General features: G+C 53.4%; 1 protein-coding gene and 1 non-coding gene across 2 annotated transcripts in view; both read right to left on the reverse strand.

The window, feature by feature from the left end:
* The window catches only part of LOC140904590 (uncharacterized), a 565,656-nt gene that overhangs the window by 88,842 nt on the left and 450,645 nt on the right, over nucleotides 1-26,169 (reverse strand).
* TRNAM-CAU (transfer RNA methionine (anticodon CAU)) lies at nucleotides 1,762-1,834 on the reverse strand. Its single transcript has one exon. It is a non-coding gene; the product is annotated as a tRNA-Met (tRNA).

The following is a 26,169-nucleotide window of genomic DNA, read 5'->3' on the forward strand; positions in this document are numbered from 1 at the left end:
GGCAACCAGATGTGGGGATTAGCTGCACAGCTGTGGCTGCTGCTCTGAGGGGAGCGGCATAAACTACCTGCCTGTGGATGCAGCCCACCAGCTGGTTCTCTTGGGGCCGATGGTGAGTGGTTGGGCAGGGATGCTGCACCGGCTGGGGTCTGAAATATGAACAGGGGTCTAAGGAACCTCAGCATCACAGTCATCAGGAGTCCAAGCTGCTTGGGGTGAGCTTGTGGGCAATGGCCCAACTGGATTGTTTGTGCATCCCTTTCGCCACGTCCCTTGTGATCCACCAGGGCTTGCAGCACCATGGAAGAGTACCCCTTGCAGTTTATGTAGTGGCCGCCCCGCTGTTCCGGGGCCGAGACAGGGATATGCGTTATGTCTATCGCCCCGCCGCAGTCAGGGAACCCCAGTGCATGAAAGCCATCCACACTGGTCTGCACATTTCCAAAAGTCACGACCCTTGATAGCAGCTGATCAATGATTGTGTTGGCTATTTGGATCACAGCAGGCCCCACAGAAGATTTGCCCACTCTAAACTTATTCCCGACTGATCGCTAGATGTCGGGCGTTGCAAGCTTCCGCAGGGCTATGGCCATTCACTTCTGAACTGTGAGGGCGGCTCTCATTTTGGTGTCTTTGCACTTCAGGGCAGGAGACAGCAAGTCGCAACGCTCCATGAAAGTGGCCCTTACGCATACAAAAGTTTCTCAGCCACTGGGAATCATCCCACACCTGCAACGCGATGAGGCCCCAGCAGTCTGTGCTTGTTTCCTGGGCCCAGAATTGGCGTGCCACGGCATGAACCTGGCCCAGCACCACCATGATTTCCCAATTGCCACACGCCGTGCCATCTTTGTCCATGTCCTCATCAGTATAGTAATCGCACGGTCGTCGTTTCCTCGCCCCGTTTTGCAGGGACTGCACATACTGCTGGATAATGCGCGAGGTATTTACAATGCTTAAAACTGCAGCGGAGATCTGAGCGGGCTCCATGGCGCCTGCATGGGTAATCCTGGAAAACGGGCGCGAAATGTAGGAGAGCAGAGTGGCAGGGGAAGAGTTGCTGTTTGGTTCGTGGTAGCCGAAGAAAGGCGGGAAATGGTTGTCTTCCGTGGTTTTCACGGAGGCGGGAGCCCAGGACAGACAACCCGGAGAAGCTCGGAAGCGTGGCACCAGTGGGAGAGCAGAGTTGGAGGCAGAAGAGTTCGATGAGGAAGAGAAAGAGCAGATAGTAGAGATTACATTGGAAGGGAAGAGGAAATGAGAGGCGGATTCATAGTTGCAGGAGAGCAAGCGGTGCACCGTCTGCTGAAAGCAGTACGGCGTCTGCATGCCAAAAAGGCGTGAAACGATTGTCTGCCAGAGCTTCCTGATGACATGCACCAGAAACACCCGCAAGAATGTTTTTGCCCCATCGTGCACTGGGAGCGTAACCCAGAATTCCAGTGGGCGGCGGGAACTGCGGGAACTGTGGGATAGCGACCCACGGTGCACCCGCTCCGACGTTCGATGCTAGCCTCGGTACTGTGGACGCACTCTGCCGAATTCACGCGCTTCAGTGGGGACACCGAAGCCTGAATGTCTAAAATAGCTCCCGAAATTTCGAATCGAATAATTTTGAACTAATTTCATACTGTAGACGCACCGTTAGAAAAGTCTGTGTGTGTGTGTTAGATGGATGGGAGGGTGTCTAGAAACCACTCTGCTCTAGTCTTTTTTTCTCTGATTTACGTTAGAAAATCTGAAGCAGGGAGCAAGAAGAGTTGCCTTCTCTGAGGCTTGAACTCAGGACCTTCAGATTATGAGACTGATGCACTGCCCGCTGCGCTAAGAAGGCTTGGAAGAGCTTTAGGCTCGGTGCTTATAGAACCAGCTGAGCAGCGGGGAACCAGCTGAGCAGCAAACAGCAGGACTTTGCCTGGGAGTTCACCTGGAGTGAGCCCACTGAGGCTTACACCCTAACGACTTCTCTGAGGAATTACTGCATCTCCGGAGGAAGCTCATAGTAGGAAGGTAATATGGATGGGGAGTGTTCAACTGTTGTGACCTGCACTGGATGTGCCATCTTTGTCTTTCTTCCAGAGGACAGAAGCGACTTTGTCTGTACAAAGTGCAAGCTGGTCTCCATAGTGGAAGACAAGGTTCAAGGTCTGGAGCAACAGGTATCGACCCTGCGTTGCATAAGAGAAACTGAAGATTTCCTGGACAGACGTCAGGATATGCTTCTATGGGCACAAGGTTCTGAAGATTCAGAGCAGGCTGCGCAGCAGGGACAGGAGGACTGTGAAGAAATCTGGCAACATGTGACCTCCAGAAGAAGAAGGGGGAAAGTCCATGGACCAGCAAAGCGGACACAGGTAAGTAACCATTTTCATGTTCTCTCCACAGGTACCATTGCGGGGAGTGACCCAGATGATACGTCTGGGGGAAGGGAGCAGAAGGAGACTCCACCAGTTGAAAGGCATGAGATGCACTGTCCTAGGGTTGGGGGTTCCACGACCACCACTCCCAAGAGAAGGAGGTGGGTGGTGGTGGTCGGGGACTCTCTCCTCAGGAGGACTGAGTCATCTATCTGCCACCCTGACCGGGAAAACAGAGAAGTCTGCTGCTTGCCGGGGGCTAAGATTCGCAATGTGATGGAGAGACTACCGAGACTCATCAAGCCCTCGGACCGCTACCCCTTCCTGCTTTTCCACGTGGGCACCAATGATACTGCCAAGAATTACCTTGAGCGGATCACTGCAGACTACGTGGCGCTGGGAAGAAGGATAAAGGAGTTTGAGGTGCAAGTGGTGTTCTCGTCCATCCTCCCCGTGGAAGGAAAAGGCCGGGGTAGAGACCGTCAAATCGTGGAAGTCAAGGAATGGCTACACAGGTGGTGTCGGAGAGAAGGCTTTGGATTCTTTGACCATGGGATGGTGTTCCAAGTAGGAGGAATGCTAGGCAGAGACGGGCTCCACTTAACGAAGAGAGGGAAGAGCATCTTCGTGAGCAGGCTGGCTAACCTAGTGAGGAGGGCTTTAAACTAGGTTCACCAGGGAAAGGAGACCAAAGCCCTGAGGTAAGTGGGGAAGCGGGATACCGGGAGGAAGCACGAGCTGGAGCGTGTGAGAGGGGAGGACTCCTGCCTCATACTGAGAACAAGGGGCGATCAGCGGGTTATCTCAAGTGCCTATATACAAATGCACAAAGCCTGGGACACAAGCAGGGAGAACTGGAGATCCTGGCAAAGTCAGGGAATTATGATGTGATTGGAATAACGGAGACTTGGTGGGATAACTCGCATGACTGGAGTGCTGTCATGGATGGATATAAACTGTTCAGGAAGGACAGGGAGGCCAGAAGAGGTGGGCGAGTTGCACTGTATGTAAGGGAGCAGTATGACTGCTCAGAGCTCAAGAATGAAACTGTAGAAAAACCTGAGAGTCTCTGGATTAAGTTTAGAAGCCTGAGCAACAAGAGTGATGCAGTGGTGAGAGTCTCCTATAGACCACCAGACCAGGGGGATGAGGTGGATGAGGCTTTCTTCCGGCAACTCGCAGAAGCTACAAGATGGCACGCCCTGGTTCTCATGGGCGACTTCAATCATCCTGATATCTGCTGGGAGAGCAATACAGCGGTGCACAGACAATCCAGGAAGTTTTTGGAAACTGTAGAGGACAATTTCCTGGTGCAAGTGCTGGAGGAACCGACTAGGGGCAGAGCTCTTCTTGACCTGCTGCTCACAAACCGGGAAGAATTAGTAGGGGAAGCAAAAGTGGATGGGAACCTGGGAGGCAGTGACCATGAGATGGTCGAGTTCAGGATCCTGACACAAGGAGGAAAGGAAAGCAGCAGAATACGGACTCTGAACTTCAGAAAAGCAGACTTTGACTCCCTCAGGGAACTGATGGGAAAGATCCCCTGGGAGAATAACATGAGGGGGAAAGGAGTCCAGGAGAGCTGGCTGTATTTTAAAGAATCTTTATTGAGGTTACAGAGACAAACCATCCCGATGTGTAGAAAGAATAGTAAATATGGTAGGCGACCAGCTTGGCTTAACAGAGAAATCCTTGCCGATCTTAAACACAAAAAAGAGGCTTACAAGAAGTGGAAGATTGGACAAATGAACAGGGATGAGTATATAAATATTGCTCAGGCATGCAGAAGTGAAATCAGGAAGGCCAAATCACACCTGGAGTTGCAGCTAGCGAGCGAAGTTAAGAGTAACAAGAAGGGTTTCTTCAGGTATTTTGGCAATAAGAAGAAAGCCAAGGAAACTGTGGGCCCATTACTAAATGAGAGAGGCAACCTAGTGACAGAGGATGTGGAAAAAGCTAACATACTCAATGCTTTTTTTGCCTCTGTCTTCACGAACAAGGTCAGCTCCCAGACGACTGCACTGGGCAGCACAGCATTCGGAGGAGGTGGCAAGCCCTCTGTGAAGAAAGAAGTGGTTCGGGACTATTTAGAAAAAGTGGATGTGCACAAGTCCATGGGGCCAGATGAGCTGCATCCGAGAGTGCTAAAGGAATTGGCGGATGTGATTGCAGAGCCATTGGCTATTATCTTTGAAAACTCATGGCGATCGGGGGAAGTCCCGGAAGACTGGAAAAAGGCTTATGTAGTGCCCGTCTTTCAAAAAGGGAAGAAGGAGGATCCTGGGAACTACAGGCCAGTCAGCCTCACCTCAGTCCCTGGAAAAATCATGGCGCAGGTCCTCAAGGAATCAATTCTGAAGCACTTCGAGGAGAGGAAAGTGATCAGGAACAGTCAGCATGGATTCACCAAGGGAAAGTCATGCCTGACTAATCTAATTGCCTTCTATGATGAGATAACTGGCTCTGTGGATGAGGGGAAAGCAGTGGACATGTTGTTCCTTGACTTTAGCAAAGCTTTTGACACGGTCTCCCACAGTATTCTTGCCAGCAATTTAAAGAAGTATGGTCTGGATGAATGCACTATAAGGTGGATAGAAAGCTGGCTAGATTGTCGGGCTCAACGGGTAGTGATCAATGGCTCCATGTCTAGTTGGCAGCCGGTATCTAGCGGAGTGCCCCAAGGGTCGGTCCTGGGGCCGGTTTTGTTCAATATCTTCATTAATGATCTGGAGGATGGTGTAGATTGCACTCTCAGCAAATTTGTGGATGACACTAAACTGGGAGGAGTGGTAGATATGCTGGAGGGTAGGGATAGGATACAGAGGGCCCTAGACAAATTGGAGGATTGGGCCAAAAGAAATCTGAGGAGGTTCAACAAGGACAAGTGCAGAGTCCTGCACGTAGGATGGAAGAATCCAATGCACCGCTACAGACTAGGGACCGAATGGCTTGGCAGCAGTTCTGAAGAGAAGGACCTAGGGGTGACAGTGGACGAGAAGCTGGATATGAGTCAGCAGTGTGCCCTTGTTGCCAAGAAGGCCAATGGCAAGTTGCAGTGGGGGAGGTTTAGATTGGATATTCGGAAAAACTTTTTCACTAAGAGGGTGGTGAAACACTAGAATGCGTTACCTAGGGAGGTGGTAGAATCTCCTTCCTTAGAGGTTTTTACGGTCAGGCTTGACAAAGCTCTGGCTGGGATGATTTAACTGGGAATTGGTCCTGCTTCGAGCAGGGGGTTGGACTAGATGACCTTCAGGGGTCCCTTCCAACCCTGATATTCTATGATTCTATGATTTTGGGGTGTATAAGTAGGAGCATTGCCAGTAGATCAAGGGATGTGATCATTCCCCTCTATTCGACATTGGTGAGGCCTCATCTGGAGTACTGTGTCCAGTTTTGGGCCCCACACTACAAGAAGGATGTGGAAAAATTGGAGAGAGTCCAGCAAAGGGCAACAAAAATGATGAGGGGACTGGAACACATGCGTTATGAGGAGAGGCTGAGGGAACTGGGATTGTTTAGTCTATGGAAGAGAAGAATGAAGGGGGATTTGATAGCTGCTTTTAACTACCTGAAAGGTGGATCCAAAGAGGATGGATCTAGACTATTCTCAGTGATAGCAGATGACAGGACAAGGAGTAATGGTCTCAAGTTGCAGTGGGGGAGATTTAGGTTGGATATTAGGAAAAACTTTTTCACTAGGAGGGTGGTGAAACACTGGAATGCATTACCTAGGGAAGTGGTGGAATCCCCTTTCTTAGAAGTTTCTAAGGTCAGGCTTGACAAAGCCCTGGCTGGGATGATTTAGTTGGGGTTGGTCCTGCTCTGGGCAGGGGGTAGGACTAGATACCTCCTGAGGGCCCTTCCAACCCTGATCTTCTATGATTCTATGACCCTCCTCCAGGAGTGACAGAGCCTGGCATGTGCTGGAAGAAGCGGGGAGCTCTGGTGCCCACAGACCCGTCCTGGCAGCTTTCTCAGCAGCAAAGGAATCAATTCTCCCTGCCCCTGAGCAACCCATCCACAGCTAGTGGCAGCATTGGTGGGGGGTCCCAAGCTTTGCACCAACGTCCACATTTCAGACCTTCCTCTCATGGCACTTTCCATGTGAATTAGGACAAGCAAGCTGGTGTAGCTCCATGGGGTAATAGAAACCAGGGCTGCAGGGAAGGCTTGAACTCACAACCCCAGCAATATTGCCCTTTGCACTAACCACTTGCACCCCTGCAGGGGCTCCTTGGACAGCGCTGGGAAGTCGGCCGTGATCCGTCTCTGTGGTTCGCACCGTTGCCTGGCAATTGAAAGGCTGCCGGTTCAAACCTCACTCAAGGTGTGGCTTTCCAGCAATGAGACTCCAGTCCATTTTAACAGGAAGAAAATCTCCTCTATTCTGGTTTAGCCCCATTTGACTCCTTCTGCCCGTCTTCTTCCTCCCCCATCGGTCCCTTTCCTTCCCCATTGGGGCCATGCAGAGGGGAGCCCCAGTCAGTCTCGGTCACCGAGAGGCTGTATCCCATAAGGGGAGGGAGGGGTCGCTGTAAAGCATTGATAATGGGTGGGGAGAGGTGTGCGTGGTTAGGGGGAGAAAGTCTGGAGAACTAACAGTGGGGCCCAGAGAGATTCCCCCACAGACTGGGGAGATCCCCTGCTGCCGACCATCACCCAGCTCTGGGAAGAACAACTTGGGATTGCTTGGGGAAGCCACTTTTAAAAACACAAGTGTTCCATGCTAGTTACATTTTAATAAGACCAAAGCTGCCTCAAACCCAGTGTCACAATCACTGGGATGACTTCGTCCTGACATTTTACCGGCCGCAGCCACAAAGCGAGTCAAATTACGGCTCCCGTTCGGCGTCAAGGCCCACAGACGAACCCAGAGGCTTTTCGTTCCTCAGGTTCTGCCGTCATTTCATTGCTGGCCTGTTCCGAGATTCATCGTTGTGCAAAGCAGCGTCAGGCCCTGAAACTGGGTGAGCCCAGAGCAGAGGCTGCCTTCATTTAACCTTCCAAAAACCAACCCGCCAAAACGTGGATTAGCACCCATGCTCCTCCAGCCGCAGGGGAGGCGCCTCATCTGGGCCCCTGGTGCCCATGCTCCAGCAACATAAGACCACGGGGGCCTGGCTCCACCAAAGTCCGGGGCCCGGTGTCTCCCCCAGCCCCGCCTGCTGCCCCCGGGCAATTTAAAAGGGCCCGGGAACCATCACCGGCAGCACAAGGGGGCTAAGGCGGCTTCCTGCCCACCCTCGCTCCGTGTAACCCTTCTGCCCGTCAGAGTTGGCAGCAACAAGGGCCAGCTTCAGTATCTAGGGGATCCATTCCAATAACACAATGCAAACCGGCTCGAGCCCCCACCCAGTGACCTGGGACAAATATGTACCACCCCCGCTGGGCGCCTCCCAGAGGCAATCCTTCCCCTCTCCCAAGCACATAGTCTGAGTGTAGCAAAAAGCCTTTTAATAACAGAGAGAAACAATGTGGCATTATGTTGGGGAAACACCACCAACAGGATTCATAACACAACCCACGAGCAAAAAAAAACCCACCCCAAGCAAATTGGGGCATGCCCTTTCCCTTTGGTTCTTGAGTCCAGCAACCCCAAATCACCCAAAATCCCAAAAGTCCAATGACCCAAAAGTCTCTGTCCCTGGTCAGGGCAGCCCCAAAGTTCAAAAGTTTATCTGCAGAGCTTTACCTCCCAACCTGGGTGGAGATGGGGGCGGGGGTAAAAGGCACCTTACATGATCTGAAGCTGACCGCCCCACAGCTCCATAGGCCTCCGCTCCACCAGCCGCCCCACGAACGGCTTCGCTCAGCTCCGCTCCGCAGCCCACCAGCAGCTCCCGCCGTCCCATGAACTGCTCCACCAGCCTCTCCACGAGGCACTCCAGCCGTCCCGCAAACTTCTCCACAATAGATCTTCAGGCTCCCCCACTACTGAACACAACGCTCAGTGATTTCGGCTCTTACTCAGTTCAGCTCTTTGGTGAAGTCAGCTCGTAGTAGGGGAGCCTCAGTGCTGGGACACCATTAGCCCAAAGTGAGCTTAGCAGCCTGTAACTAGACTCCAAATGGAATCCAGATTAGCTCTGAGATTTCACAGTGGAGAGAGAAAAGAAAGGACCATTAGCATGCAAGGCCATCACCAAGGAACCCATACCACAAACTATTAATACTCATCCCCAACCTCTCTCCATTCACAGCATTTTGGAACCCATGACCCTTGCCTAGCGTGTGCTACTTAGTTGATGGTGAGTCCCTCCATCATAACAAAAGGCCAAGTACAGTTCCCAGCACAGTTCCCATAATCAGGGTAATAACAATTTATTCTTCCTGCCCCAATAACAGAGACACTGGGGATCCCACAGCAGCCAAAGTGACCATTTGGGCAGCTATGGCCTCGTTCTAGGCGGGGTGGGTGTGCCTATGCAAATGAGATCGGCCCCTGAAGTTCTTTTCCACAACTTGCCAGACCTCACCACCAGATGTCAGGGTGAGGCTCACCCTGACACTGCTTACACTCCGTGTGGGCTGCCAGTCTCGGAAGCGGCTGGCGCGTCCCTGCAGCCCCGGGGATGGGGGGAGCTCCACATGCTGCCCCTGCCCCGAAGGCCGACTCTGCCATCTGTGGCAATGGGAGCTGCTGGGGTGGTGTCCGTGGGCAGCGATGGGCAGAGACCCCCCACCTAGGAGCTGCTGCCAGAGGGGGGTGTGGGTCGCTTTTGGGAGATCCCTGAGGTAAGAGCTGCACCCTCATTCTCTCCCGCACCCCAAGCCCCAGCCCAGACCCCAACCCCCTGCACCCAAACTCCCTCCCAGAGTCCACCCCCTGCACTCCCTCCTGCACCCTACCCCCATGCCCCAGCCCAGAGCCCACACCCCACACCCAAACTTCCTCCCAGAGCCTGCGCCCGCACCCCCTCCTGCACCCCAACCCCCAACCCCAACCCAGATCCCGCACCCAAAGTTCCTCCCACAGGCCTCCCCCCACACCTGCTCTCGCACCCCAACCCTCTTCCCCAGTCCAGAGCCCACCCCCTGCACCCAACTCCCTCCCAGAGCCCGACCTGCACCCTCTCCTGCATCCCAACCCCCGACCCCAACCCAGAGCCCACCCCCTGCACCCAAACTCCCTCCCAGAGCCTGCGCCCGCACCCCCTCCTGCACCCCAACCCTCTTCCCCAGCCCAGAGCCCACCCCCTGCACCCAAACTCCCTCCCAGAACCTGGCCACCCCACCCATTCCTGCACCCTAACCCCCTGCCCCAGCCCAGCCCAGACCCCACACCACACACCCAATTCCCTTCCAGAGCCTGCCCCACACCTGCTCCTGCACCCCAACACCCTGCCCCAGCCCAGACCCCGCACCCTTCATTCCCTCCTGCACCCCAACACCCTGCCGCAACCCACAGCCCACACCCAAACTCCCTCCCAGAGCCCAACCCCTTTCCCTCTCCCTCCCATACCCAAACTCCCAGAGCCTTAGGCAGATGTGGGGGGAGGTGGACGGGGAGGCAGGACTTGGTCCCATTCTGGAAACCACCAAAAATTGTAGAAACCTGCCGCCCCTGTCCAGCCCAACCTTCTGCGGGTGCCCCTCAGGCCCCACCCGTGCAGGGTTTGAAGCTTGCATTGCTTAAATTCCAGGACGCTGGGGGACTTCAGCTCCCCTTTGTCCAGTGGGAACCTTCAGCCCACTCCCAACCAGATTCTTGTCCATGGGATGACTGTCGGGGGGCTGGGCCCCTCTTTGTCTTTTCTCTCTGGGACAGGCCAGGGTACCTAGAACTGGGGTATCTGAGCACGCAGGACCTTCTATGGAGATGCCCTTCTCCTTCCCCTTCTGTGGTCCCATCTGTCATTGACTCCAGCCTGTTTTCTATCCATCATCAGCACCATCCCAAGCCAGCTGCACCCGCCTCAAAAAGACAGTGTGCCCTGATGGGTGTAAATCATAGAATCATAGAATATCCTCATTTACACATTTCTTTGGCAGTCATGACAGGAGACAAAGGGTTTCTATTCCCAACTTGAAGGCAAAGAGTGCATTAGGGGCAACTCCAAGGGAAAGACTATTGATGGAGATCTCAATCTAAATTCTACACGAGTTTTGTTATCTTCCCTTTTGGTTCTATCCCTGGAAATTCCCCCCGACTAGTCTGCTGAAAGATAAAATCATCTAAATCTGCCTCCAAAGAACCTGACCGGCTGAAGCAGGAGGAGACCTGAGAGATGGCCACTTTCAAATCAAAAGGGAACGCTGAGACCTGCCTGTTGCCACACCCGCCCCCACCCGTCCCCAGGAGAAGGAGGCACCGACCTGTCGTGTGCGATCTAATGAGCAGGGAAAGAATCTGGGAATTACCTTCTGTAAAAACTCATCCTTTTGTTCCTCAAACACCTGTGGAAATAGCTGATTCAAGAAGTTGTTGACAGAGGGATGGTCCGCGTCTCTCAGCAGCTCCTTGGGTCACCAGCCGTTGTCAACCAAGCCAGTTGGCAGACTGACGGCAGGGCAAGAATGCTGACCCCCAACACTCTTTGCTGTTGGCCTCCGTGACATCACAATCAGCTTGTGCGTAAACACACACAGACCCCACCCAGAGAGACACACCCCCACTGAGCAACTCCCCACCCTCCTTCCCAGCACTTCCTGCCCACCCCAGAACAGCTGTTTCATGGAATTGAGGATGCTCCGGGAGGGTCGGTTCGGGGCGGGGACATGGCACACTTGGGGCAGTGCATGGGACTCTTCTCTCCTCAGTGCAGGGCTCAGCACTTGTCCTTGCTGAACCTCATCAGATTTCTTTTGGCCCAATCCTCTAATTGGTCTGGGTCACTCTGAACCCTATCCCGACCCTCCAGCGTATCTCCCTCTCCGCCCAGCTTAGTGTCATCTGCGAACTTGCTGAGGGTGCAATCCATCCCATCCTCCAGATCATGCACGAAGATGGTGAAGAAAACCGGCCCCCAGAGTGACCCGTGGGGAAGCGGGGGAGGGGGTGGAGGAGAGGAGGCAGACGGTGAGTGGCAGGGACCCCACAGAGGGGGGTGCAGTGGAGGAGAGGGGGAAATCATCCAGGCAGCGGTGGGCAGTGTGGGCTGGGAGAAGGGGTGAGGCAGATACAGGAAGAGATGGAGCACAGGCGGGGCACTGGGGCCCAGGCACCTGGGGTCTGGTCATCGTTGGCACCAGGAGAGGAGAGAGACAGAGACAGAATGTGTGTGTTGGCCAACATACTAGAGGAGAGAGACAGAAAAACATGGTAGGATAGCAAGCAACTCACCTCCTGGAGTCATCTGTGATGAAGCGGGACTTCATGTTTCCTCTGAATCGTGTGGGGGTGCCTCAGTTTCCCGTATGCAGTTCTTAAGGATCTAGGGGGTGGGGTAAGGGTGTATGATCGTTGCAGAGCTCTGGAGGGCAGGTGTGTGCAGGGGTCTGGACACAGAGAATGGCCGACACCCTCTTTCCTGGCACCTGATGCCCTGGGCCCTTCCCCCCTGCGAGGTGAGAGCTAAAGGGTTGGAGAACAAAGGAATCGGGTGGGACAAAGCCCAGAGGAGGAGGGGCTGGGGGGAGTTTCAGTTGGGGGCTGGCTGGAGACATGGAGTGAAGGGCAGACGGGGTTGTCTGGCTCACTGCCCCCCACCCAAAATGGACCCGGCTGAGGGGTCCGGTTCTCTGCACCTACAAGCTCTGTGTTAGACCATGTCCCTGTCGTTTAATAAACCTCTGTTTTCCTGGCTGGCTGAGAGTCCCGTCTGACTGCGGAGTTGGGGGGCAGGACCCTCTGCCCCCCCCAGGACCCCGCCTGGGCGGACTGGCTGTGGGAAGCGCAGGGAGGGGCAGAGGAGGCTGAAGGCTCCGAGGTCAGAGCCAGGAAGGTGGAGCCGGGGGAGCTGTGTGTCCTGCAGACAGGCTGCTCCCCGAGAGGAGACTTCCCCAGAGTCCTGCCTGGCTTCCTGGGGAGCAGTCCCAGAGCATCGCCCGGGGACCCCGGGACATCCTCCTCCTCGATGAAACCTTCTGCCGTGTGACATGCTGTGTGTGTCGTGTTGCGTGTGTCGTGTGACGTGTTGTGTGTGTGACTTGTGTGTTGTTTTGTGTGTGTGAGATGTGTTTATGTGTGCGTGTTGTGGTCCGTGTTGAGTGTGTGTGTGTGCCATGTTGTATACCGTGTTGTGTGCATGTGACGGTGTGTGCCGTTTTGTGTGCATGTTGTGTGTGTCGGTGTCATGTGTTGTGTGAGATTTTTGTGTCTCGTGTTGTGTGCCGTTTTGTGTGTCGTGTGTCGGTATCGTGTGTCGTGTTGTGTGTGGGTGTGTGATATTTTGTGTGCGAAGTTTTGTGCATCGTGTTGTGTGTGTGTGTCACGTGTGCCGTTTTGTGTGTCATGTGAGGTGTTGTGTGTCATATTGTGTGTGTGTGTCGGTGTCGTGTGTGATTTATTTGTCACGTTGTCTGCTGTTTTGTGCGTCATCAAGTGTGTGTGTGTGTATGTGTCGGTGTCGTGTGTTGTGTGTGATTTTTGTGTGTCGTGTTGTGTGCTGTTTTGTGTGTCAGTTTATTTGTGTGTCATGTTGTTTGTGTCTTTCGGTGTCCTGTGTTGTGTGTGTGTGAGAGTGTTCTCTCTGTGTGTGTCGGTGTCGTGTTGTGTGTGTGTGTGTCAGTGTTGTCTGTCGTGTTTTCTGTGTGTTGTCTTGGGTGGCCCCTCAGGGTACTGCACAAACCATTTCCATCGTGGAGAAACAGTGACACCAGGTGGCCAATCCAGATAATGTACAAACCATTTCCCTCACAGAGCAACAGTGACACTGGGTGGCTAATCCAGGTATTGCACAAAGCATTTCCCTCATGGAGCAACAGTGACACTCGGTGGCCACTCTGGGTAATGCACAAATAATTTCCTTAACGGAGCAACAGTGACACCGGGTGGCCAGTCAGTGCAATGCACAAATCATTTCCCTCCTGGCCCAACAGTGACACCGGGTGGCCACTTGGAGTAATGCAGAAAGCATTTCCTCACGGAGCAATGGGGACACTGCGTGGCCAATTCAGGTATTGCACAAATCATTTCCCTCCTGGACCAACAGTGACAGTGGGTGGCTAAACCAGGTATTGCACAAAGCATTTCCCTTATGGAGCAACAGTGTCACCGGGCGGCCCCTTGGAGTAACACACAAATCATTTCCTCCCGGAGCACCCGTTGCACAAACTGAGTTTAATAATAATAATAAACAACAAATAGTTTCACTAGAAAAGGCAGATTTTCAGTGATTATAAGGGATAGCAAACAGAAGAAGGCAGATTGCTAAGCAAATACAAATACACACACGTACTAAGCCTAAGATCTTAAAGAGACTGGATTCAAGAAGTCATTTCCCATCCTAAAGGTCTTTTGGCAACTTGAAGAGTTTCTGTAGCTTAGACTTCCCGTTGTTTCTCTTTACAGACTAGACTCCTGTCTTAGTCTGGACTTCCCCCTTCTCATTCCCTTTGTCTCTTCAGGTACTTTCTGCAGCCTTTCTACTGCCCGGCATGATTTTCGTCCGCTCCAACTTCTCCATGGCTCCCGAGACCTCACCTGTGGGAATGCACACCTACCCGTGTCCTACAAAGGGAGACGGCACCAGGAGAGCAGAGGGGAGAGAGCGAGTTGGCGAACACACGAGAAGACGGTGAGTGCGGACGAGGAACTGGCAGCGCCGACCTGGCAGCCGGGTCTGCAGCGGGCAGAGAGCGGAGGCCTGGTTCCGCCTCCTTGGAAAGAGGCCCAAGCGGCTCAGGCCCCTCCTGCCGCGTTCCCCTCCGGCGAGAGCTCCGGCACCATTCCTCGCCAGAGCCGCTGCGAGAGCCGAGCCGGAGCCCTTGCTCCACAGCGCTCGACGGGGGCTGGGAATCTCGCCCTCGGCCCTGCCGCCCTCTTCCCTCCCGCCCACACCGGCCCCACGCGCCGCCCAGAGACCGAGTTCCCCCGACCGTCCCCGCTCCGCTCTCGCCCCCGCGGGGGGTCGTCTCCGGGGTGTGATTTCGGTGTCGTGTCCTCTGCCGTCTTGTGTGTCGTGTGACGTGTCGTGGGCGTGTGAGACATCGTGTGTGTCAGTGTGTTTGCCGTCTCTCTGTGTGTGAGTCGTCGTGAGTCGGCGTGTGTGTGTGTCAGTGGGTGTGGGCGGGTGAGTGTGTGGGAGTGGGTGTGTGTTGTGTGTGGTGTGTGTCTTTTGGCGTGGGCGTGTGTTGTGTTGTGTGTGGTGTGTGGGCGTCTCGTGTCGCGTGTGTCGTGTGGGTGTGTGTGTGTTCTGCGTGTGTTGTGTGGGCATGTGTGGGCGTATGTGAGAGAAGTTGTGTGTGTGTGTGTGAGACATTGTGTGTCTTGTGTGTGTGTGTGTGTGTGTCAGTCGTCGTCTGTGGTGTGTGTCGGTTTCATGTGTGTCAGTATCGTGTGTCGGCATGTGTGTGGTCTGTGTCTGTCGATGTGTGTGTGTGAGACGTCGTGTGTTGGCGTGTGTGTTTGTGACGGCATCTGTGAGAGACATCGTGTGTCGGCGTGTGTGTTTGTGTCGGCGTGTGTGCGACCTCATGTGTCGTGTGTGTGTGTGTGGACGTGTGTGAGAGCCGTCGTGTGCCTTGCGTGTGTGTGTCGGCGTGTGTGAGAGACGTGTCTCTGTGTGTGAGACGTTGTGTGTCGTGTGTGTGTGAGACGTGGTTGTGTGTGTGTTGTCTTGAGTGTTTTGTTCAGTGTGTGATGTGTTATGTGTGATTTGTGTGTGTGTGACGGGTTGTGTGTCGTGTTGTGAGCGCGTGCGACGTCTCCCATGATCACGCAGTTTCCATTCGTATTTACTTCATTAAAAACATTAAAGAGGGCTCGATCCATATCCACATGAGATCCCGGCGGTCTCTAGCTCACTCCAAGCACTATCCCAGGGGAGGCTCGAGTCGTTTTCTTCCCCAATGTCATTTTTGCCCAGACGGACTCTGTCTTATCCATTCCATCGCTGATTTCTTTACATTCGACCTCCTCATTGATAGACAATCCTACTCCACCACCTTGACCTTTATTTCGGTCTTTCCTAAACAGCACATACCCTTCAACACCCGTAGTCCAGTCATGACGACTATTCCACCCTGTTTCTGTTATCCCGAGAATATCTGGTTTCACTTCCTGCACCAGTACCTCTAATTCCTCCATTTTGTTACCAAGGCTCCTCGCATTGGTGTACAAACATCTTCATTTTTGCTGTTTGGCCTCGCTCACGTTCTTTACCCAATGAGGCACGGTCATTCCACAGCCAGCAGAACCTACTAGACTGGTGTCCACACTGACCTTCCTCCTTATAGCCATTCCCCTACCCACGGCTGTATCCTTTCTTACTTTCTTTTCTTCCCTCTCAAGGCTAAAATCCGGCATGGAGATTACCTGGACATTCCCCAACCAACCATCTCCCCCAGATTCCTAGATTAAAGCTCCCTTAATCAGTTGTGCCAGCCTCCATCCTAGAAGTCTGTTTCCTTCCCTACTCAGATGAAGTCCATCCCGAGAGAACTGTCCTCTGTCCAGGAATGCCTCCCAGTGGCCATTCATCCCAAAGCCCTCCTTCTAGCACCACTGCCTGAGCCATCTGTTGACAGTCATAATCTTGTCACGCCTTTGTTGACCTTCTCCAGGAACAGGCAAAATCCCACCACAGATCACCTGAGCCTCAATTTCCTTAAGCGTCTTCCCCAGCCAAGCACAGTCTCCCTTAATCCTTTCCAGCGAGAATCTAGCTGTATCATTTGTTCCCACATGAAGGATAATTAGGGGATTCTTTCCCGTTCCCTTTAGGGTCCTTTTCAACCTCAGATCTACATCCCGTATCTTAGCACCTGGAAGACAGCACACCCTTCTATTCTCTGGATCAGCTCTGGTTACAGGCCTGTCTAGTCTTCTCAGTAAAGAGTCCCCGATCACGTAGCCCTGCCTTTCCCTGGTGACAATGCTATTCTCCAGTCTATCCCCTGTTCCCTCTGGCTGCAAGTTCTTTCCATTCCTATTCTCCCTTGTAATCCTCTTCAACCCATCCTGTATCCTCCTGCGGCTCATATTTGGTGTAGTCTCCATTGACTCTTCCCCTTTTCCTATAGGACTAGCCACTCTTCTCTTCCTCCTTGTACCTCCACCTTCAGTGACTACCTGTTGAGCCCCTTCTTCATTTTCCAACTCTCAAAAACTATTCCTGAACTCTATTTCTCCTTCACTAGCCCGTCTTTTCCTCTGCCTGGTTTTTTTTTAGTCACATGCTTTCACTGACCACTTCCCTCACCCAGCAGTCTCCCCTCAGAATTCCTCAGTCCTGCTTCCATCTGCAAGTCTGAGCTTTTCCCTTCAGATACCTCATGTCTTTGCTCCATCATCTGCTCAAACCCCTTTCTAAACTCAACCAGACTTTCCACCTGCATCTCCAAACCTCAGATCTTCTCCTCCATCAGCTCGAGCAGATGGCATTTCATGCAGACAAAACTCTTACCAGGTCCCCCCTCCAGGATCATGGACATGCGGCAGCTTCCACAGCCAGTCATCTCCATTGTGTCTTCCACGACATGAGTCACTCCCATCGCTGCCTCTGTGTCTGTCATCGCCTTCCCACCTAAATCCTGTTCACCTGGGAAACACCCAAATCCCACCCCCCACAGGAACAACAAACCCCAAACAAGCACCACAAGACAAACTCCCCCTCAGACTCCCCTGTTTACAGCCCTGTTTGCTGGCTCCTGTTCCACGGCCTGACTGGCTGGCTCCCTTCATAGGACCCCGAGTCAGAGAAGCCCTGGCCCCGAATCAGGGCTCAGCTTCTCCCCCAGCACAAAGCCCCCACAAGCCTCGACACATACACACAATACCAACACACAACCAAATACCAACACCTTCTCCCCCACACCATTCACAGCTGTTGGTGGGTCTTGGGGAAACCCTGGTGCACCAGCGGGGGCGGGTGTCTGACGGGGTGGGTGGGGTGGAGGGGGGCGGGGAGGGGGCCCAGCTGGGAGGTGGAGGGGTCTGTGTGGTGGGAGCTGTGGGAGGGTAGGGGATGGATTGGTGCTGTGGGAGGAGGAAAGGGGGGTTGTGGACAGGTGGCAATTGGGTTGTAGGGATGGGGACTGGGAGGGATGCGGCGGGGAGGGAGAGGCTATAGGGGACCTGGATTGGGGACTTGGGTCAATGGCATGGCTGCGGCTGTTGGGTTGGGTTGGGAGGGGCAGCACCATGGCAGCTCCCAGGGGGACACAGCATGGCTATGGGGGGCTGTAGGGAGGGGAGGGGTCTGTGGGGTGGGGTGTCTCAGCTGGGTGGGGTGGCTGTGACATGTGGGGAGCGGGGGGGGCAGAAGAGGGGCCGGGGGCTCTGAGCCGTTCTGGAGAGCCCCCGGCCGCGTCCCTGCCGTTCCCCCCCCGCAGCCTCCGCTCCCAGCGCCGCCGGCCCATGCTCTGGGCAGCGGGGCAACGAGCCTGGCCGACCCCGGGGCTCTCTGCAGTGCGGCCCGGCGGCTGGTCCTGGGGCTCCAGGCTGCGCGGTCAGGGGGCAGGGAGCAAGGGAGGGGTGGGGTAGAGGGCAGGGGAGTTCGGGGGGGGGTCAGGGGCTGGGGGGTGGATGGGGTCGGGGTGGTGAGAGGGCGGGGAACAGGGGGTTGAATGGCAGCAGGAGGTCCCGGGGCGGTCAGGGAGAAGGGCTGGTTGGATGGGGCAGAAGGTCCGGGTGGCAGACAGGAAGGAGGGGGGGTTGGATGGAGTGGTGGGGGGCTGTTAGGGGAGGGGGATCTGGAGCCCCTCAGAGAACAGAAGGGTTGGATGGGGCCGGAGGCCCGGGGCGGCCATCCGGGGGCGAGAAGCGGGGGTCAGATGGGGGCGGGGGCCGGGCCATGTCTTGCTCTTTGAGGAGGCCCAGCCTCCCCTAACTGTCCCTCTGTACAATTTCTGAAACCCGATCCGGCATCAGGCCAAAGTTTGCCTGCCCCTGGCTTAGGGCCTGATTCATGCAAAGACCCATTGGGAGTGTGTGAACATTGCCCCATTTCTGAAACTGGAAACAACCCCCTGCACAGGGCTGGGAAAACAGAGCAGAGCACTGGAGCCTGAACCCCCTCGTGAGAGACTGCGATGAAATCCTCTCAGGTATGGGCATCCAGACAGCAGGAGTATCTGGCTGTGTCGACTCTCTCCTCAGGCCCTGCGCGACCAGCATCCCTAGCCAGATATACCTGAGATGACGGGGCGTCCAGGATTTCCAGGTTTATGGATCTTGGGTAGCAGATAGAAGACCCCTGGTCGGGGTTCTAGGGGTGGGTCTGTGCAGATTTGTTCTTGTGCTTTTTCAGGGAGTTTCTTGAGCAGATGATGCAGTTTCTCTTGGTCACCTGAGTGGGATCAGAGGGGAAAGGGCTGGAGAATGTGGAGTTGGAGAGCTGCCGAGCAGCCTCTTGTTCATATTCCAACCTATTCAGGATGACGACAGCACCTCCTTTGTCAGCCTTTTTGATTCTGATGTCAGAGTTGTTCCTGAGGCTGTGGACGGTGTTGTGTTCTGCACAGCTGAGGTTATGGGCCAAGTGATGCTGCTTTTCGACCACTTCAGCCCGTGCTTGTCGGCTGAAGCACTCAAGTTTAAGTCCAGTCTGCTGTTTCGACCTTCAGGCAGAATCCTTCTTTTTGTCGTGTTGGTCGGAAGGTCTCTGTGGATTAGTGTGTTGTTCAGAGGTGTGTTGGAAATATTGCTTCCGTCGGAGACGTGGAAAGTCGCATTCCAGGTCACCGCAGAACTGTATCATGTTGGTGGCGGTGGAGGGGCAGAAGGAGAGGCCACCCAGGACACCCACTTCCTAGACACTACAGTGCTAATAAGCAATGGTCACATAAACACCACCCTATCCTGGACCGCTATACTTACCTACATGCCTCCAGCTTTCATACAGACCACATCACACGATCCGTTGTCTACAGCCAAGTTCTAAGATACAACCGCATTTGCTCCAATCCCTCAGACAGAGACAAACACCGACAGGATCTCTATCAAGCATTTGTCAAGGTTCCTCCCCCACTCTGAACTCTAGGGTACAGATGTGGGGACCTGCATGAAAACCTCCTAAGCTTACTTTCACCAACTTAGGTTAAAACTTCCCCAAGGTACAAATAAATTTTATCCTTTGTCCCTGGATCTCCACTGCCACCACCAAACTCTAACTGGGTTTACTGGGAAACGTAGTTTGGACACGTCTTTCCCCCCAAAATCCTGCCAACCCTTGCACCCCACTTCTTGGGAAAGGTTTGGTAAAAATCCTCACCAATTTGCATAGGTGACCACAGACCCAAACCCTTGGATCTGAGAATGATGAAAAAGCATTCAGTTTTCTTACAAGAAGACTTTTAATAGAAGTAAAGAAATCCCCTCTGTAAAATCAGGATGGTAGATACCTTACAGGGTAATTAGATTCAAAACATAGAGAATCCCTCTAGGCAAAACCTTAAGTTACAAAAAGGACACACAGACAGGAATAGTCATTCCATTCAGAACAGTTCCTTTCTCAGCCATTTAAAGAAATCATAATCTAACACATACCTAGCGAGATTACTTACTAAAAGTTCTAAGACTCCATTCCTGTTCTATCCCCGGCAAAAGCAGCATACAGACAGACACAGACCCTTTGTTTTTCTCCCTCCCCCCAGCTTTTGAAAGTATCTTGTCTCCTCATTGGTCATTTTGGTCAGGTGCCAGCGAGGTTACCTTTAGCTTCTTAACCCTTTACAGGTGAGAGGATTTTTCCTCTGGCCAGGAGGGATTTTAAAGGGGTTTACCCTTCCCTTTATATTTATGACAGCATTCTTCAAACTACAATCCCCACCTGCTGAAAGGAAGAATACTCAGAAGTCACCTACTCCAGGACAGGCCCAACAAAGAAAGGAACAGAACGCCACCAGCCATCAGCTTCAGCCCCCAACTAAAAGATCTCCAGGGCAGAATCGAGGATCTACAATCTATTCTTAAGGACGATCCCTCAATCTCACAGGCCAGTCCCCACTTACAGACAGCCCCCCAACCTGAAGCAAATACTCACCAGCAACCAGACAACAAAAACACTAACCCAGGAACCTATCCTTGCAACAAACCCACTGCACATATCTAGTCTACGGACACCATCCTCGGACCTAATCACATCAGCCACACCATCAAATGTGCCCAAATACATTTGTTAGTCTCTAAGGTGCCAGAACTACTCCTTGTTTTGTTTTTTTGTTTGTTTGGTTGGTTTTTTTTTGCTGATACAGACTAACATGGCTCCCACTCTGAGCTAAATGATTGCATCTCTCCCCAAAATCGATCTGTAAGCACAAAGAAAACCCTGGAGACCAGGCCTTTAAACGTTAGGAAACATCAGAGTTAAGGTGACGTGTACATACTTCGCGCAGTGCTGTTGTTCATGTGTGTTATGATACAGACTCACAAGTGTGGCCTTGGGGTCAATTCCCTGCCCCCCACAGCATGAATTTCCTCCAGACTCCCAAGGGAAGTGGTGCTTCTTCCATCCCTTGATGAGATGCTTTCTGGAGTCTGCTTTGGTCCAAAACTCGCTACTGCGCCATGCAGGAGGCCTGTGATGTGTAGGGGGCCAGATGAGATGATCTAAGAGTCTCTTCTGGCCTTCAAGTCTCCAAACCTCTGCAAAACCGAGTGCGGCACATTGAGCATCCTCTGATGGTTCCATGTGTGGCCTGCGTGAACCCTTGCACGACCACTGAGTGTGTGGGGGTGACCCAGGGGGAGCAGCTCAAACACGCACAGGAGCCGGCTCGGGGCAGGACATGAGCCCTGCAGGGCAGGGGTGGGGGTGGCAGTGACATCACAAGGGCCTTTTGCAGCACTCAGCTGATTGGTGAAAGGAGGTTGGGAGGCGGTGACCTCACAGAGAGTCCACGACAACGGCCAGGGAGGACAGGCTGCAGGGCAGGGGGATCTCAGAGACCCCCGGGGCTTTGCTGCAGGGAGTCTCCTTCTGGAGGTGTCTCCTTGAGGACTGAGAGAGAATTCAGGGTCTCGTATGTGAGCGCGAGGTGGAGCCTCTCTGGAGTTTTCTCCTTTCCCACTGCTCATTGAGCGAGAAGACAGACGTCCCTGTGGGGAAGGGAAGAGCCCCAGAGAAGTTTGGTACCGAGGCAGCCTGATCCGCCCGGTGCTGGCCAAATTCTCGGCATGGAAAACAGGAGGTTAAGGTGGGACAATTTTCCCCCAGCTAGGCCTTTGTCCCTTCGACTCCTTGGGGTTTGTCTTTTTTGGTTTCCCTTTTCCTGCTTCCCTCCCTCCACTGGTGAGGAGGGGGCTGCTCTGTAGCCCTCATGGTGGGAGGCCTCCCAAAGAGATGGGACAGGAAGCGTGTTCTGAGAGTGATCCTCACCGGTGACCTGAGCCATCCCTGGGCCATCTGGGGAACCCTCAGCCCACTGCCAGAGTCTCCACGCTGATTGGCTGAGCAGGGGGTGTCGTGGCAGGGAGGAGACTCAGTACTTTGTTGTTCTCTTTTAAGGCCCAGGAAATAAGCCAGAACCAATCATCTGCTTGGTGAATTGTTCTCCCTCTCGCTGCTGATTGTCTCTGAGCCGTTCCTGGTTCTCGCTGGTGTTCTCGTGCTTCTGAAACACTTGCTGAAGAATCAGTGTGAATGGTTGTTAGTCTGTAGCTCATTGCAGGTCCCTTTATTCTGATCATTCAGTGTGTGAAACTCCAGACTGATGGTTCGTTTGAAAGTCAGGACACCCGGGTCCTGTTCCCAACTCTATCCCGACAGGTTGTGTGAGGGAAGAGAAGGCCCTTCACCTTTCTCAGCCTTTGTTTCTCCTTCTGTCAGTTGGGGAGAACAATCCTTTCGCACCTGCCTCCCGGTGTGGGGAGGCTGGGGAGCTGTGGGGACCTATTTGAGAGCGTCACTCGGAGCAGTGTATCGCAGGAGGTGTCCCATCGGGTTGAGTCATTCCAGAGGATGATGTCGTGCAGCAGAAGCCCGTTTTCCCAACCTGGCGTGACACAGCTTTGCATGGGAACCGAATCAAGGGCGCACACAGGTCCAGAAGCCGGCGATTTCTCCTTTGGCCGCTAGATGGCGCTGCAGACTCCCACTTCCCCTTTCTCCTGGTCAGCGCAATGGGGGTTAGTCTCCCCAAAAAGAACGCCCGTCTCGCTTTGAACGTTCCTTGATGTGCACCCTGTGGGCTGTCGGGATACGTGTCCAAAAGTTGCAGGGCTTGTTTCATGGTCCCCACAACGACAATCTTTCTTCCTTTTTAGACGTGACGACCTTTTTGGTCAAGATCCTTGATTATTCAGGGACTTATCCCGGAAGACCCAAAGTATTTGGGACACAAGACTTGTCTTGAAGGGTGCACAGTGCAAAGTGTTTTTGGCCATAGCAGGTGACTTGTCGCAAGAATAACATCCATCCCCCTTCCAAACAAGCTCCAAATGAGCTGTTACCAGAATTGCCCTTTACCTTGGGGTACGCCCATTTGTTAGGGTTACTCTTCTGGTGGGGGGAGATTCTGCAATTCTGTCAATGTGCTGCTTTTGTCACTTGTGTTTTCCTATGGATCGCTACTCCTTCCTTCTGCAAGTTTCCTCCCAATGGAGCTACCCTGCAGGACCTCGGTTCCCCAGGGCTGGGGTCTTCCAGCCCCCAAATGTGATGAACGTGAACAGACACACAGGCACACACACATGAACATAGCATGTCAGAGAGGACTGGGTCATCAGCACTCGCAAGCTGACCCCTGGTGTGTCCCGGGACTCAGTCGGCTGGATCGAACAGCAATTTAAAGCTGGTCCCCTCATACGTCCTTGGACTCATTGGGCTGGGCTGAGTGACACCTTAATCTGCCACCCTCCTCTGCCCCCAGGTTCAGCACCTCTCTCTCCCCACCTTCACCCCACAACCATTCTGCTAGTAACCCACTTGCTGAGCAAACCCCCGAGGATTTTTGGGGCTGCAGGGATCTTTAGCTTGGGTACAAGGAGCGTTGCTGCAGAGTGAATGGAGAAGCCAAAAACACCCATGGAGGTGGGGTGGGGGGCTAGCAAACTATAACTGATCACAGGAGGCAGGGTCAGGAGGCCATACCTAGAGAGAGACAGAGGCACAGAAAGAGACAGATGGATCTCAGCACTCCTTGAAGCTGGATTCGATCAGGGATCCCATGTGGCCTTGGTAGCTGAGGGACCGGAGCACTGGAGCCAGGCAGAGTCCCCAGCACAATCAGTTGGGAAAAGCGAATGAGGAGGACTTGTAGCACCTTAGAGACTAACCAATTTATCTCAGCATAAGCTTTCATGGGCTAAAGCCCAGTTCATCAGATGCATGCAGGGGAAAATACAGCAGGAAGATATAGATATACATGCTATTTTATATAATTGTTTAATAAGTTTGCTCTTGTGACTTCGCAGGAGTTACTAACTCCGCATACGTGAGTAAAGTAGTTGAAGCCTTCGGCCGAGGTCGAGCTGACCTGCGAGGAAGGCTGGAGAAGCAGCTGCCAAACCAGGCGGGGCCGCCCGTTATCCCTGGAGCTAAGGGAGAAAGGCAAAAAGAAGAACTCATCATCCTCAGGGGGCGTCTGGCACCCGCAACGGCCTGTCCACTCAGCAGCAGAACTGCCCGGTCGGGAAGAGCAGAGACCCCGACTCAGATGAGGGGGTCGGACTTTGGAGGTGGGCGAGGGCGGTGTTACCAACCGTCGAGGGTACACACGCTTGCAGTGTCTGAGGGGCGGGGTCCCTCTCCGGAGGCACCCAGCTCGGGCTGTATTTCGGTGGCCTAATACAGGATGTTGGTAGAAATTGGACTCAGAGTTGAGAAGTTCGTGGGATCCTAGAGTCGAATCTAACACCGAAATTGGTGAGAGACCGGCTAACTCATTTTTCCTTTGACAGTCGTGTTGTCTGTGTTTGTGTGTGTGAGCTGTTTTGTGTCTCGTCTTGTGTGCATCGTGATATGTGTGTGTGTGACGGGTTGTGTGTGTGTGTGACGTCTTGTGTGTCGTGTTGTGTGTGTGTTGTGTGTCGTCTAGAGTGTTGTGTGGATTGCGTGTGTGGTGGTATGTTTGTGGTGACATGTGAAGTGGGGTGTGTGTGTGTGACGTGTTTTGTGTAGTGTTGTGTGTGTGACGTGTTGTGTGTCGTGTTTCTTTGTGTCTATCTGTGTGTCATGTTGTGTGATGTGTTGAGTGTGTGTGTGGTGTTGTGGTTTTGGTGTTGTGTGTGACATAGTGTGTGTGTGTGTGTGTGTGTGAGATGTGGTGTGTGTCATGTTGTGCGTGTTTGTGTCTGTCTGTGTGACGTGTGTGTTTTATTGTGTGTGTGACATGGGTGTAGTGTTTTGTGTCTGTGCGACGTGCGGTGTGCTGTGTGTGTGACATGTTGTGTGTGTGTCTTTGTGGTCTGGTGTGTGTGTGATGTGTTGTGTGTGTGTAATGTAGGCCATTTTGTGTGTCATATTCAGTGTGTGTGTGGTGTTGTGCGTGTGCTGTCATGTTACATGTTTTCTGTGACATGGTGTGTGCAGTGTGTGTGTGTGTTGTGTTGTGTATCATCTTGTGTTTGTTTGTGTGTGTGACGTATGTGTGTGTGACGCATTGTGTGATGTGTTGTATGTGTTGGGTGTCATCTAGAATGTTGTGTTGAGTGTGTGTGATGTTTTGTGTGTCGTGTTGTGTGTGTGTCTGTATGGGTGTCTGTGATGTGTTGTTTATAAGGTTGTGTGCCTGTGTTGTGTTGTGTGCCGTTTTGTGTGTTGTGCTGTCTGTGTGACGTGGTGTGTGTCGTATCGTGCGTGTGAGAGACGTGTTTGTGAGTGTGACGTGCGACGTGCTGCGCGTGCATGCGACGCACGTGTTGTATGTCTGAAGTGCGATGTGCTGTGTGTATAACGTTCAATGCGACGTGTTGTGTGTGTCCATGCAATTATGTGATGTGCATCGTGCGACAGCTAACGTGTTGTGTGTGTGCGTGTGAGGTGTGATGTTTTGTGTGTGTGATGTGCACGTGTGTCATGTTGCGTATGTGACATGCAATGTGTTGTGTCTGTGCGTGCGACACACACGTCACACACAACACGTCTCATGACACCACAACCACACAACACACACTCAACATGACACACAACACGGCACACAAGTCAACACACACACACAACACGACACACAACACATCACAGACACACAACAGGTCACACAACACTCTAGATGTCACACAACACACAACACGAAACACAACACATCACACACACACTGAACACAAGACTCTGCACGACACACAGCACACACACAAGACATCACACACACACAAACGTGTCTCTCACACACACGTGGGCAAACGTGGCTGGTTGCTGTCAGGGTCTGCGTCTCCCTGCGGGTCCAGGGGCCTGGCTGCAGCTCCCACCCCAGCCCTCCCCCCGGGGGCGTTGGCTGCTGCCCCTTCCCGTGTCCCGGCCCCTCCGGCCTGGGTGTGTGGCTGGTGGCTGGTCTGTGGAAACGCCTGTGGGATGCGGCTTCCTTCGAGTTCCCAAAGGGTTGGTTGGACTCAGGCACGAGTCTCCTTTCCCGTGCGAGAGTTCCCGGCGTCACCTTTCCACCACGTCCTTGCCAAGGCTCCCTGCGCAGCTGAGCCGGGAGGGTTTTCTCACCTGTGTTTTTCTCCACCATCCTGCCTGCAGAGGGAGAGCTGCATTCGGGTCTCACTGTGGTGTGTTGGTCAAGGGGTCAGATTCTCACTCGGGGCGGGAGAGAGTGCAGAGAAGAC

This window comes from Lepidochelys kempii, unplaced genomic scaffold (genome assembly GCF_965140265.1).
Source record: "Lepidochelys kempii isolate rLepKem1 unplaced genomic scaffold, rLepKem1.hap2 scaffold_37, whole genome shotgun sequence".
NCBI lineage: Eukaryota > Metazoa > Chordata > Testudines > Cheloniidae > Lepidochelys > Lepidochelys kempii.